Raw genomic sequence first — 15,783 nt, 5'->3', positions numbered from 1 at the left:
TTATAAAAATATAAAATCAAATCTCATAAAAAATAATTTTAACAAATATCTTAATTTTTTTTAAAAAATATTTACACACACGTCGAGTGTGCCTTAAGCACGAGTAGTCAATAATGCATGTGCCGTTTCTTCGTAAAACGCTGCCTGAAATTTTAATACGGAATCGAACGGAGGATGCTAGAAAACTTCACAAAAAAAGGAACTAATACACCCAAAACATTAAAAAACAACAAACGAAAAAAAACCCTCAAAGGCATGATCACCGAGGACGAACTCAAATTTATTATATGGTTCTTTAGCCAGAACGACGAATTCCACCAGACTCGGACTCTCAACAAATAATTGATTGGTAGAAGTGGTAGCATTCCAAAGACAGTTGCTAAGTTTTAGACCTCACAAAACATACTAACGAACGGGACCACTTGGTTTGTATAATCCTAATCAGAAATAAAAATCTCCAAGTCATGGAAAGAACTAGACTCGTCCGCAGAGATTTGAAGCAAAAAACCTTGAATAAATTAGTAATCTTTTTTGTTTTAACTTTTAAGAGAAAAAGATGATTTAGTGGTGTAGGTATTTAACCTGGCTGGTTTCAACATTCAAGTTTCAACCACCAGTTGTCGAAACTACCAGTCAATGATGTGTAGTTGTAGATGGGTAGATAGATAAAAGCCCAGAAACTTCTTCATTCTAATCTCGAACATAGTATAAAATCATCTCAAGCTTCTCCTCATCCTTGATTAATCCGCTCATTTTTCACCAGCTTATTTTCTGGTAACCTCGCTTGCTGAAACTCTGCCTCTCTGATACATTCTCTAGCTTGCTAGAAAAACAAATGGAGTTTCCGAGACATCCTCCTCCACCACCACCTCCAGAGAATCCTTTTGCACCGCCGCCTCCCATGCCGCCGCAAGGTCCTTATGCCCCACCACCACCACCGCCATCACCTCCACCACCGGTGTATTATTATGCTCCTCCTCCTTACCCTCCTGGGCCACCACCTCCTCCTGGACCACCTCGTCCACCTTACGCACCGCCCCCTCCCGGTCCTGGGCCAGCTGGTCCACCTCCGCCATATTATTATGATCGTGGACCACCACCACCACCAGGACCTGGCCCTAGACCACCGCCGCCGCCATACTAGAAGCTGTTTACTTGCATGCTATACGTACGCGTGGCACGGGACATGTCATGTGTAAACTATGAGTGAACAAAAATATTCAGGTTATCGTATTTCCTCACATCTTGCGGACAGCAATTTCTACGTATTTGTGTGTTTGTGGTACATCCCGAATAATTTGTCTCGGAAGAAAGAAGATACAATAATATATAGGGTTTTAGCTTTTAGATTTATTACTCTTTTTTTTTTTTTCCTCCTGATGAGCATGTAATATTACTATTCCTGATGAAATATGTTTCTAGTACGTTGTCCAATAAGTCCATCTTTCTCTATGGTCGCCTTTTGCCAAATTTTGGCCCTGCCTTTATTATTACTTTTTTTCGGTAGGAGAGGGACTATAAAGTTTTTATTGGTTTATCAAAAGTTTTGTAACAACGTGGCATTTTCTTGATGATCCCATGAACCACGTGGTGGCGTTGGGGACAGCCAGCGCAGCTCTTGGTTACGGAGTTCAAAGGCGGCTATGACAACCGCTGGAAATTTTGTAGTAAAATTTAATAAATATAAGGCATTACCAAACAGAAAGAAAATCTTAAAAGATGCCTGAGAGTGAGAGGAGGAATTAACGCATGAACTCCTCTTTAAAAGTTTCCCGGCTGCACCCAAACCCATGGAGTATTACCAAAATCAGAGGAGAACTTTGTCGAACTCATATCTGATAAGACCAATGCAAATGAGGTATTGCGTTCACTCATTAGCCGGAATCCCTCCATCGAGTATTCTTCGGCGAGCCATTATTGCCTGCAATTTGATCCAGAAGAAAATTAACGTCATTGTTTAAAGGTGAATGGCTATTTGCAGACGATTTCTGTGAAAAAAGTGAAGCTAATGTAGAAGCATTTAGCGTATTGTCAACCTCTTTTTCCCAGTTTGTGGAGCTTGTTATGAGGGAAAGCAGAGAAGATTGCAGAACTGATCCAACATTCAGTCCAATCCAGAGGCCAATCCCTTTCAAATGCAGGACAAACCCCAGCACTCCGGCCACAGGGGTCCCAACCATGGTTCGCCAAATCGGCCGAGTCCGAGTTGACTCGGCCGAGTCATAACCGGAACGGGACTCACCGGTACGATACCGACACCCGCATTGCCGTTTCACCGGAATCCGAGTTGACTCGGATTGACTCGGTCGATATTTACCGAATCAACTCAACTCAATAAGAAATCAGTAAAACTTACCGAATTTGGCCGAGTCAACTCGCGAGTCAGACAACAAAATCACCCACATGATTTCTTCTTTCTCCCACCGGTTGCCATCCTCTGCTAGTGCAACCCATCATAATTAGTTGAGGTTTCTTGAGGGTTGTGATTGTAAGACTCGTAATTTCGTTGGGATTGATCATAATCTTCAGATCGGGAGTACAACAAGAAGAATTGGAGCAAATTTGGAAGTAAGATGAATCTGTAAAAATTTTGTGGGATTCGGGGTTTTGGAGATTTTTGTGGGTGGTGGTAAACTGGTAATGGTGGTGGAGCTTGAGAAGAGAGAGATAGAAAAATAAAGTGGGGAAGGCGGTGGAATGGAAACGTTTTCTAGGGATTATGGGAGGCGGTGTGGGTTGTGTACGTGGGAATGTGAGGGGATAGAATGGAGTGAGGAGAGAGAGAGAGATAAACACCCAACAAAAAAAAAAGAAAAAGAAAATATTACAGCTAAATTACAGCTCAAAGGCCACCAGATTCTATCTCACGTCCTTTCCAACTTTCTCTCTAACCTGAACAAACATTTCTTGGTCAAACGGGGATACCTAAAACTTCATTCCTCTGTTTTTTGAATGCATTCACGTTTCCATTCATTCAACATTTCAACCACCCTAACACCAAAGGAACAAGATTAGAATACTCCAACAAATATTAAATTGGATTAGTTAACAACAAATGAACTGGATTTTTTTCAACATCTTTTGTTTATTAATTAGAACTACGTCATTTTTTTTTAAGACTTACATGGTATCTATGTTAACTTAGGTTTTTTATCAAATTTAATTTGATAGTTGTATTGCTTATATTATTTTTTATTTTTAATAAATTTTTTTAGAATTTTTGAAAGTTTTATATACTTTAACTCGCGTATCACCCGATATTTAATCGATATGCTGTGACGGATGTGGAACAACCGCGACCGCGACCCGCGGCCGCGAACCATGGTCCCAACCAGATAATATACCCCAAGATTGACGTATGCCCCTATATGCTGCCACCCACCTCCTCTTGCAACTCCTGAGTCAAACCAGAACCTAGTTAACTTGTAGGCTTGATTACTGAATACCGATCAAACAACATTAACGTAAAGAAACCAGGCGACACAAACCAGAAAGTACTGCTTGAATGCCATCCATTACAACCAAAAGGCATACCCGTGGAGTCACTTCTTTGAGATAATCCACTACTTCCTTCTCATCACTGAATGCATATCCCAGAAAACCACGGCAGCAGAGGAGAGTTGTTGCGGCAACGATCACTTCTGCTAGCGAAAGAAAAATCACTGTCCAGACAACAACTCGAGCTGCCTCTGGATTCCCAGCTCCCAGTTCATTTGAAACTCGAGTGCTGCAAAAAGAGTTGCCAATATTCTTCTCCTGAATGCAATCACTCGATCTCTAGACAGATCTAAAGTTAAAGGTAGAGAGAATCAGAGCAAACCTTGCAGCAGCACCAATAGAGTATGGTACGAAGTAATGCAATGAAGCAATCAAGAGGCTGTTGAATGGAGAATTAAGCGTTAGCACTGAGAATTCTGAACCTCAAAATGATCACCCAATAAAAGTAATATCAAGAACATACCATATTGAAAGCACGGAAGCTTCAAGTTGGGGATTTGGTAGAAGTCCAGAAAGTAAAATCACTATTTCAAATGTCCACCATTCAAGACTGTAATAATCATATTAGAACTATTATCCATCAAAGATAATATAAAATCAGGGAGTAAATTCTGTTCAAGAGAAGAATAACGACAGAAATTACCACACCATGACCGCGGAAGGGACAGCGAATTTGAAGAACTCCCCCATACTTGCGAAAGCATCTCTTTGAAAAAGAGATGCGGGTTTTTCCACAGGCTGCAGAATACTTCACATATAAAACAAGCAATGCCACATTAAACCAATAGGATAAGCCAAGCGCCAAGGCAGCTCCAGCATTTCCAAATTTCAAGTAAAACACGAAAGCCCAACAAACAGGCAAGTGGAAACATAGCGCTGCAACTGAGCTTAAGAGCATTGGCAGGATCAGACTTTGAGTCTGCAGATAGCGAATCAGCGCTTGTAGAACGGCATACGGAAACAATGCAGGAATCAGCCAAAATGCATATCTGCCAGCTTCAGCGGAAATCAAATGGTCTTGACCCATGAAGATGAGTAGTCTGTCCAAGAAGAGCCACAGTACCAATATTGGCACGCAGACCATGATTAGAGATATGATGGTGAAGAGGTGATTTCTGACCGGTTGGAGTGAACAGAGAGCTTAAAGTGTCCCGGCTGGAAAGGTCACAGCGGTCTTGGTCACCTGCTTAGGTCACAAGAGGGGTTGAATCCCCCGGTATAACTCCGAAACTTAAGTCAGTTCGGGATTAGAAAAATGGTTTAATAGTAGAGAATCAGTGTATGTTGTTTACCAGAAAATTGGTCATCCTCCATTTCTCAGTAGAAGTGTTGAGTATTTATAGAGGATGGACAGGAAAGAGGGATTGCTGGCACGGGTCCCTAAAGATTTGGCATGGGCAGTGCATCAAATTGATTTGATAGGCTCCTGCGAAAAGGCGCGCCGGAACAGTTGTCAGAGTCAGGCGTCGCATGTGTCAGAGCAGCTTTGTCAGGTGTCAGAGGTGTCAGAGGTCAGATCCCACCTCTCCGGCGGTCAGACATTTAGGCATCACTTCGGCTTTATGACAAAAGATCTTAGCCGATGTGGTATCGGGGCCGAAGTCACGACTCGAGGGGGATTGCCGAGGCGGTGTTTCCAGAAGTACCACAGGGTGAGACCCCCGGATTATCCGGGTTGGAACGACCATCCTCACTAAGCCCCCAAGCCTCGGGAAGGGCGAGATCGTTGCCTCCCGATATAGTTACTTCCCGAGGCTGACAAGTGTGTAGGACACGGAGTACAGCAAGGACATGTCATGACCGCGTGGATGGGAGTGGAAGAGAAGTGAAAGGACGGCTGTCAGCTTTAATGACGGATCCATGGATGGACGTGAAATCAACGGTCAGATGAACAGTACTCATTAATGAGGAGAGAGGTCGTGCCCTCGAGAATCCCAAAGGTACCGCCTTTTCATCTTCCCCCTGTTAGCCCATAAATAGGAGTTCCTTTTTACCGTTTCACTCTTTACCAGAAATCCCAAATCACCCCAGAGCTTCGCTTCACTGTCTTTTCACTTCGACAATCTCTTAAACCGCATCTTCTGAGTAAGTCCATTTCTTTCTCTTTAGTAATGGCTATGACAGCTCGTACCCACAAAGATACAGTGAGGCCCGACCCATCCGAGGAGAGGACTGCCTCCGAACCGAGAGAAGAGGGTGCCGGAGCGTCCCACCAGATCGGGTTACTCCAAGAGCAGGAAGAAGAGATAGAGATTGAAGCTGAGGTCCATTATAACGACGACCTCGGCGACGAGGCTCCCAGGGATGAGGGTGTGCAAGAACCAGCCACCCCTCCGGATCTATCAGTACTCAACTACGGCCAAATGCCTACATTTGGCAGCATCATGAATCGAACTCTGGTAGCCGAGGTGGTTCACCGATATCCCTGGAGAAGGAATTACAGCATCTATCCGCCTCGGCCAGATCAGTCAGCCGCACTACCACCAAGAGGTAGAGTGGCTATTTATGTGGATCAACTGGAGGCTGGGCTCAGAATGCCCACCACAAGGTTTCTTCGAGACTGCTTGAGGTATTGGGGGGTGAGAATCACTCAACTCACCCCCAACGCCATTCGCGTTCTTGTCGGCTTCCAACTGCTATGCCGACATCAAGAAATAGACCCCACTGTCAACCTCTTCCGCCGGTGTTACTCGCTCAAAAACAACGGAAGTGAAAAGGGTTGGTTTTACTTCGGGAATAAGATCCCGAAGTTGGTGGTAGATTCCCCCACTTCGATAAAGGAGTGGAAGGGAAACTTCATCTTCGTTCCAGCTGAGGATTTCCCTAGAGGGTTCTGGTGGAGGCCTCCCACTCCGGTCAAAGAGACCTCTCCGGGTAAACTGGAGGAGAGCAACTTCAAGAAACTGACGGGGTCGGGCCTCAAGATCAACTGTTGGAATTTTTCTGAGGCAGTTCTTGTTGACGGCGGGCTCAGCCGAGCTCTGATCAGCTCGGATCACCCCGTCTTCTTCTCCTCTAGGCTACAGAAACCTTGTACTTTTTCATTCCCTACTTTGTTTGTTTTTTCTTGATTCTAACTAACTCTCCTTTCGTACTTCGCAGTGACGAGAGTTTTTGACTTGATAACCTCCGGGACGGCAGTCGAAGTGGCCAAAAGACCAAAGAAACGCAAGGACATTGCTGAGCCCTCCACCAGGCCGGCCAAGAAGACTGCCGTAACAACGGCGAGCCACGTATCTCCCGTGGTGATTGTGGGGGAAAGCTCACGCACCTCGGCCACTCCAGGGGGATCCCAAGACTCAGCCATTCCGGTAGGGGTCCCCGTTCGAGAAGTAACCATAGCTTCTCCACCCCGGGGTCAGGGTGTAACACCTTTTCCAGATCACCCCGTCACGGGGTCTTCGTTGTTCAATCTCCACCACGTGCCTGTTCAAGAGGCCGGGGAGGACAAGAGGCACTCCGGAGCACAATGGTGCCCGGAGTGAAACATCAATGTCAACGACCGCTGCAAAAACCCTCTGGTCGCACAAGAGCTCCTCGTCCATTCAGTACTGTCACGAGACAACACTTATGCCAGGAAGCTCACTCATGACGAGCTGATGCAGAGTGCCTCAGTTTCCTGGGCATCCACCACGACCTTTTTCGCTGAGATGATTCAGCGTTATGGGAACATAATGGAAACGTACGAGCCACCCTCCGATCTTCAGAAGAAAATTGTTGAACTGGAAGAGAGACTAAGAGCCACCGAGTTGGAGCGAGATAAGGCCAAGGCGGCCAGAAATTGGGCCGAGGTGACAAAGAACACTTTGATAACCGCCCTCGGTGAAGAAAAAGAGAGAAGAGCGCAGGAGGAGCAGTCATCCAAAAAAGCGATAGAGATGGCCGGGGTGTCAGCCTTGGAAGCCTTCCGCAAGTCGGAGTCTTTCAACCGCGACCTCAGCGAACTGACGCTGCCGAGTTTCATGTTTGGCTACACCACGGTGATCAATGACGCGGCGCCCTTCCTCTCTTCTGAACAGCAGGAATCTCTCCAAGATGCGCCGAGCTATAATGAGGATGCCAAAGAGCTGTGCGACAGCATGGCCGAAGGCATTATAGCCGGAAGAGACCTAATCGAGGTCCGCGCCGAGTTCAACAAGTGGCTTCAAGAGTTCGACTTAGATGGCGATGGCCTCGAAGGGGACCAGACCGGCGGAGAGGTTGAAGGTCAGCAAGACGCCGGGGTGGAGGGAGAAACTATGGGTGAACCAGGCTCCGGGGCAAGGAATGCTTAGAGACATTCCATTTTGTACCCAAGGGTCGAGGTCGTGGATGCTTAGGAGCATTCTGGACCTCGGTCTTCTTTTTGTACTTCAATATAACTTTGTATTTTTGCCTTTTTAATTGAGCTCGATTTTCCTTTTTTTCTTTTTTACTGCTGCTTTGTCCCCTTATTTTTCACATAGAATAAAATAACACTAAAGGAGAAATAACAGATAAGTTTAACTAACAGAGTACATACACTTCAGGGGTGATACAATCTAAGGTTCTCAGCGTGCCAAGTTCGAGGCACCCGAGAACCATCCCGATAAGCTAATTTACAATATCCGTTTTGGCTGGATTCGACAACACGGTAGGGTCCCTCCCACTTGGGGCTAAGTTTCCCCTGAGTTTCAGCTCGGTTGACCGAATTCTTCCGGAGCACAAGGTCTCCCGGACTGAACCGTAGGTGTTTGACCCGGGCGTTGTAGTAGCCAGTTAGGATATTTTTATAAATAGCAACTTTGGCCGCCGCCATGTCACGCTTCTCTTCGGCGAGGTCGAGGTCAACTCGTCGTTTTTCTTCATTGAGTTCGGCGGCACACGCTGCCATTCGTGGGCTCGGAGTGATGAATTCGGCTGGGACGACAGTTTCGGACCCATACGTTAAAGAGAACGGGGTCTCTTGGGTGGATGACCACGGGGTGGTCCGGTAAGACCACAACACGCTAGGGAGTTCCTCCATCCAGGATGATCCGGCTCGATGTAGCCTAGTTTTGAGGGCATGGAGGAGAGTGCGGTTGAAGTTTTCGGCCTGCTCATTGGCCTAGGGGTGTCCAACCGAGGTGAAATGCTGTTTAATCCCAAGATTTTCGCACCACGCCTTGAAATGATTATCAGCGAACTGCCTGCCGTTATCCGAGATGACCACCTGGGTAGGTCGAAGCGACAAACCACGCTCTTCCAGAAATATTTTTGAACGGCTGACCCAGTGATGGTTCTTAGAGGCTCGGCCTCGACCCATTTGGTGAAGTAATCCATCGCTACCACCACGTAAGCGTAGTTGCCTGGGGCTCTGGGGAATGGGCCGATTATATCAGTCCCCCATTATTCGAAAGGCCAGGGCGAGGTGATGGGGATCATGAGGTTGGTCGGCTGGTGGTGCTCAGGGGCATGATGCTGGCAAGCAGGACAACTAAGGACCATGATCTGGGCATCTACCCTCATGGTGGGCCAGAAATACCCTAGCAACAGAGTTTTTTTGACGAGCATCATGTAGCCGACGTGAGCACCACAGAGTCCCTCGTGTATATCTTGGAGGATCATTTGGTCTTCTTCTGGTGTGATGCACCGCAGCCACGGGTCGAGATAGGACCTCTTGTACAAGAGATTTTGTCGAAGGGCATACCGAGCTGCTTTACGCTGAAGCTTTCTCGATTCTGCTCGGTCATCAGGGAGCTCCCCCCGACTGAGAAATCGAATCAAGGGGCCCATCCAAGTGTCTCCGGGATAGACGGGATACACGACTTCTCCTAAGTATCCCGACTCGGCTAAAACTTCCACAAAAACCGTCTTATTCAAGTCAGAAAACGAGGTAGAAGCAAGCCGAGATAAGGCGTCGGCCCACTTGTTCTGCGATCGTGGTATTCTTTGAATTTTAAAAGACTCGAAGTGTGCGATCAACTGGTGGACTTTGGAGAGGTAGCGATGCATGACCTCTTCTCTGGCCTCATAATCACCTAATATCTGGCACACGACGAGTTGGGAGTCACTGTAAACCAAGATGTGCATAGCGCCGAGTTTGCGGGCCAGCTGGAGTCCGGCAATGACTGCCTCGTATTCGACCTCATTATTTGAGGCGACAAAGTCAAATCTTAAGGCATACGAGCACACCTCTCCCTGGGGTCTTCGAGGAGCAAACCTGCCCCACTACCCTCACTGTTGGAAGAGCCGTCCATATGTAGAATCCACCGCTGAGACTCAGTGGTGGCCGAGGTGGATTCAATCACTTCATCAAAAGTGAGTTCAGTTAGGAAATCCGCGAGGGCTTGAGCTTTGATGGCTGTTTGAGACTCGTAAGACAGTCGTACTCCCCCAGTTCAATGGCCCATTTAGTAAGACGTCCGGAAGCCTCCGGACGTGACAAAACTTGCCTGAGGGGCTGGTTAGTTCTCAGGCAAATGTGGTGAGCTAAAAAGTAAGGCTTGAACCTGCGGGCTGCGTGGATTAAGGCCAGCACGAGCTTCTCCGCCTGGGTATACCTGGTCTCCGGAACCCGGAGGACTTGACTGACGTAATAGACTGGCATCTGTATTCCCTCCTCCCTTATCAGCACCGCGCTCACAGTTTCGACCGCGGCAGACAGGTACAAAATCAACTTGTCCCCTGGCCGAGGCGAGGTGAGCGTTGGGAGGTGGTGAAGGTACTCCTTTAGTTGCTCAAAGACATGTCGACATTTTTCAGTCCAGGAGAAGCTGTCGGCCTTCTTGAGAACTTTGAAAAAAGGCAATGCCTTGGAAGCTGACTGCGACAGGAATCGGTTCAAGGCCGCCAACTGTCCTGTGAGCCTCTGTACCTCACGGATGGACCGAGATGGAGACATTTCCTGGATCGCTCTCACTTTATCTGGATTAGCTTCAATGCCTCGCCTTGAGACGAGGTAACCTAAAAAATTTTTCGAGGTGACCCCAAAAACACATTTCTCGGGGTTTAACATCATTCGCGTCTTCCGGAGGACCTCAAAGACCTCTTTCAGGTCAGAAAGGAAAGTGGAGGTCGTCTGGCTCTTGAGAAGGATGTCATCCACGTAAGTTTCGACATTTCGGCCGATCTGGGATTTGAAAGATTGGTTAACCAAACGCTGATACGTGGTCCCGGCATTCTTTAGTCCGAAAGGCTTGGTGGTGTAGCAATATACGCCTTGGTCTCTATAGGAGGCCGTTTTCTCCTGGTTCTCGGGACTCATTCCGATCTGGTGGTACCCCTTGAAGGCATCAAGGAAACAGAGGATCTCATAACCCCTTGCCGAGTCCACCAAGGTGTCGACTTTGGGCAATGGGTAGCAGTCTTTGGGACAGGCCTTATTGAGGTCGGTGAAGTCGACGCACATTCTCCAAACCCCCCCGTCCTTCTTGACCATGACCGGGTTGGACAACCAGGTCGGATATTGAACCTCCCGGATAATCTTTGCGGGCAGGAGCTTGTCCACTTCTTCACCTACGGCTCGGCTGCGTTCAGGGCCGAGGTGCCTCCTTTTTTGTTTGACCGGGCGTGCCTGGGAATCAACGTTCAACTCATGTACCATGAGGTGATGCGGGACTCCTTGGACCTCATCTACGGCCCAATCAAAGACGTCCCGGTACTCTCTAAGAAGATCCACCATACCTTTCTTAACTGGGCCAGGCAAACAGGTGCCGACGCGGATCGTCTGATCCGGATTCGTGGGGTCCAGGGAGACCACCTCCACCTCGTCTCCGGCCTCCAGTCTCTGGGGCTTCTCAACTTGCTGAGGGTCGATACAATCAATGGATAGGATGTTGGACCTCTTCTCGGACCTCGTGTCGGAGGCCGATGTGGAGGCTGCCTGCAAAGTGGTGAGGTAGCACTCTCTGGCAGCGCAGACATCGCTGCTTACCTCAGCAACACCCGCGGGGGTAGGAAAATTAAAACTCAGATGGTATGTGGAGTACACTACTCGCAGAGCATTAAGCGTGAGTCGACCCAAGAGCAAGTTGTACGGAGAGTCAGCCTTAACCACCACAAAGTTAACTGGAATGGTTCGACAATGGGGGTGGTGCCCCACGGTCACTGTCAGAGTCACCATCCCTTCGAGATGCACAACGTGTCCCCCGAACCCTACCAAGGGGGTTCTTACTAGGGTCATGCGTTCCCTGACCATTTTAAGGCTATCAAACGTGCGGAGGTACATGACGTCCACCGAACTTTCCGGGTCAATGTAGACCTTCTGCACAATGTAATTGTTGGTGAGCACTTCAATCACCAAAGTCTCATGGCTGCTAGAGGCAGTTGGGACATGATCACTGGGTTCGTAAGAGATCACCTCGGATAGGCGAGAGCTTGACTCGGCCTGATTCGGGTTGGCTTGCTTGTAGGTTCTCTTCCGGGAGTTTTGACTATCCCCTCCCGTCGGACTTCCGGCGATGGTGTTGATGACCCCAGCTATATTTGGCCCATATCCTAACCCATGACCTGAAGATCCGTCTCGGGGAGGCCTTCTCGTCTCCCTAGGATCCTCAGGGGGCCTACAACTACTTCTTGATATCCGCCCCTGGTCTCGGCGTTGGTCACTCTGGCCTTCGCGTCGGGGTTCATTACGTTGGTGACCGCCATCTCGGCGGATGAACTACTTCAGATGACCTTGCCTGATTAGGTTCTCGATCTCCCTCTTAAGGTCGTTACAGTCCTCGGTCTCGTGCCCAATGTCTCTGTGGTACAGGCAGTAGAGGTTGGAGTTCCTCTTGTCCCTGCTACCGAACATCTTCGGATGTGCTTTCCCGAGGTTATTCTGTTCCATCACTGACAACACCCGGGACCGAGTAGTGTTCAAAAGGGTCAACTCGGACTCGGGGATGGATGCTTTCCCCTTGGAGATCCGGTCGAACACGCTGCGGCGATCTCGGTTAGGGCTTTGGAAGTTCCCCGTCCCTACTTCACTTCGGCCAGCCTCTTTTCCCTTTCGGGGATCGGTCCTTGAGCGGGCGGTCTGGACCTCTTTCTTCATGCGGTTGAGGTTTTCGGCCTGTATGCCCTTCTCGACCTTCAACCACAGTTCATGGAGGGTGCGGGGATAGTTCTTGTGGATCCCCGTATTGAATACCCCGGCAATGAGCCCATAGGTAAAAGCAGCAATGGTAACCTGCTCATTGGGGTTAGGTATCTGCACGTTTTCCTCATGGAACTTCTGGACGTATGACCGAAGTGATTCTCCCGGGTTCTGTTGCATATTCAACAGGTAAGCCGAGGTCCTGGTCGTAGGTCGGGAGGAGACAAACCGGTGAAGAAATTTCTCCACTAATTCCCCCAGGGTTGAAATGCTCCTAGATTCTAAACCCCAGAACCATTTTCGAGCTGTCTCCTGGAGGAATACTGGGAAAGTCCGGCATATGACGGGGTCAGGGATGCAATATAGGCGGAAGACCGAGATGAAAGCATGAATGTGGTTTTCAGGATCACCTCGGCCGTCGTAAGATTGTATCGAGGGGAGCTGAAGTTGGGAGGAAGCCTCTCCTCGTTGATGTCATCCGTGAAGGGTGGAGCCCTCTTGTAATCCACCCCAACTCTTTCCATGGGTTGAGGTTCCTCTTCTGGTCGTCGACCCAAGAGCCCTCTTGAAAATGCCTTGGTTAGGGAGGCGACCTTAGAGGTGGCCTTGGAGAATGCCCGCTTTGAAGCACTTCGGCTCAAGTGCCTCCCGTCAGATTCTTCTTCAGACGAACCTTCAGGAGATCCATCTGATTTCCTTTTAGAGGACTCGGCCTTCTGCTTGCCTTGTCTCTTAAGATACCTCCCCAACTTCTCGAAGATGTTAGGGTTCTCGGTCACAAACTCGACCATATGGGTTATGGCTTCTTCGTTTGAGGGCTGAGTCCTGGGGGACTCCTGCCCTTCGAAAATATCTTCCTGCTGAGCCGCATTACTCTCCTCAGCCCCAATAGTGAGAGCTTTCCTGCTCCTAGAACGCGTAGGCTTCATTCTCTGATGTCTTCGCGTTCCCACAGACGGCGCCAATTGAAGAGGTGATTTCTGACCGGTTGGAGTGAACTGAGAGCTTAAAGTGTCCCGACTGAAAAGGTCACAGCGGTCTTGGTCACCTGCTTAAGTCACAAGAGGGGTTGAATCCCCCGGTATAACTCCGAAATTTAAGTCAGTTCGGGATTAGAAAAATGGTTTAATAGTAGAGAATCAGTGTATGTTGTTTACCAGAAAATTGGTTATCCTCCATTTCTTAGTAGAAGTGTTGAGTATTTATAGAGGATGGACAGGAAAAAGGGATTGCTGGCACGGGTCCCTAAAGATTTGGCATGGGCAGTGCATCAAGTTGATTTGATAGGCTCCTGCGAAAAGGCGCGCCGGAACAGTTGTCAAAGTCAGGCGGCGCATGTGTCAGAGCAGCTTTGTCAGGTGTCAGAGGTCAGATCCCACCTCTCCGGCGGTCAGACATTTAGGCATCACTTCGGCTTTATGACAGAAGATCTTAGCCGAGGTGGTATCGGGGCCGAAGTCACGACCCGAGGGGGATTGCCGAGGCGGTGTTTCCAGAAGTACCACAGGGTGAGGCCCCCGGACTATCCGGGCTGGAACGACCATCCTCAGATGGCACCGTAAGTATAGATCCCTAGCTTGTGATACTGGCCTGCACCATAAGCTTGGCCAGAGAGAGTTTCCAGTGCACTAGCCATTCCAAACTGTTTGAAAATTCGTTATTGAATTAGCTACAATAGAATTCGGGCTGATCATACTGCGAAATTGGTTGGTGGCTGCTACAGAAAGGTAGTACATATACATGCTTGCTTCTAATCCTATCAGAATGATAGTGAAAACTCATAGAAAAGATTTCCAGAATTTGGCTGGATTAAGATTGTAATTCTCTGAGAGTCTCATCAGCCATTCAGCTGTAATCTAGGTGCAAAGGGTGCTTGGTTAAAATTCTTTAACCGGAAGATGTTGATTATCTGATTTGTTCAAGCATTAGAACAGAACCATTGCAATAAATTGAGCTTACCAAGACTTACAGAGGCCTACTGATTCAATGCAACATATTCCTTATCATGCGCTATCCATTTCACTCATCAAATACGTCTACCGAAACAATTAGAAATGATTATGAAGAAGTACTAATTTAGAGTCGGCAGAACTGCTTGCACTATTTTAGGATTGCTGCAGTAAGTTACCACCATAAATTGCTGTGGAAAGTAATAGATTTAGAAGAAAAGAAGAAAGAAGACATTACAAGAAGACTGAAGCCAGTAACATTAGTGAGAGAAGTAGCAATGGATGTGCCCGAGAGCGAGAGTTCACCAAGATGTCCAACCATCATCATCGATGCAACCCTGGAGAAGTGCTGCGAAATTGTCACCACCACCATTGGCAGTGCTATGCAGCTAACCCTCTTCAATTCTTGCAAAAAAAAATCCCATGTTGCAACCACCCTCTTCCTCTCTTCCTTATCTCCCAACAGAGCATCTTCCATTTCCAACTCTAGCAATGGCTTCCAGTTCCAGCAACAAGAGAAGGCAATCAAAGTATGACTTTGACCTGTTATATTAAGGTTTGAAAATTGGACCGAACCAGCTGGTTCGATTGATCAGACTATGAACCGGACAAGTCTCCGATCCGATTCACCACTAGTGTTGATTTATAATAAAAATGGGTCAAAATCATAAAAAACCAGTCTGACCGTTCAACCCGAATTGACTTGTGAATTGCGATTTTTCATTTTTTTCCATCTTTTTTTTTTTTTTTTTTATAAATGAATCTAAAGTTTTAAATATAAAACTTATCTATCGAATCTTTTATTCCCAACCCTAATTTCTAAAAGAGTAACCAAACTCTCTCTATTTCTCACTGTCAAACTCAACGATTGCCGTTTTTTTTTTAGTTCTATTAGATTTTATTTAATTTCAAAAGTTCCAATGCATTTTGTATAATTTCAAAATATAGTTGTGATTTGTGTAGGATTTAAGATTTTTTTTCTAATAGGTACAATTGAGATAAATTTATTGGTTTGAATTTACAATTTTAAAAATTTATTTTGTTTAAATATATTTAACTCTATATCAAGTAATATCTTAAATTCGTCCATAGAATATCTTATTTTGTGCATCAAGTGTGTACGTGTGCATGTGTATATATACATATAATCATCAAATCAGAGTTGAATCGATTTGATCAATTGAATCTCAATTTATTCATTTCATCGATTCAATTAACGATTTGAGTTTCAAAACACTAACACCGTAGACTCGCTTGTATTTATGTCAAAAACCGAATCTATGATACATTGATGGAGTGTGAATTTTAGCCATC

At 47.0% G+C, this 15,783-nt stretch overlaps 1 pseudogene; it reads right to left on the bottom strand.

The window, feature by feature from the left end:
• Nucleotides 1-236: 236 nt before the first annotated feature.
• LOC113698486 (protein DETOXIFICATION 14-like) lies at nt 237-14,947 on the bottom strand (annotated as a pseudogene).
• Between the last annotated feature and the right edge of the window lie 836 nt (nt 14,948-15,783).

This window comes from Coffea arabica, chromosome 7e (assembly GCF_036785885.1).
Source record: "Coffea arabica cultivar ET-39 chromosome 7e, Coffea Arabica ET-39 HiFi, whole genome shotgun sequence".
Classification (NCBI taxonomy): domain Eukaryota; kingdom Viridiplantae; phylum Streptophyta; class Magnoliopsida; order Gentianales; family Rubiaceae; genus Coffea; species Coffea arabica.
The sequence above is the reverse complement of the archived record's forward strand: the minus strand, read 5'-3'. Positions and strand labels throughout refer to the sequence as shown.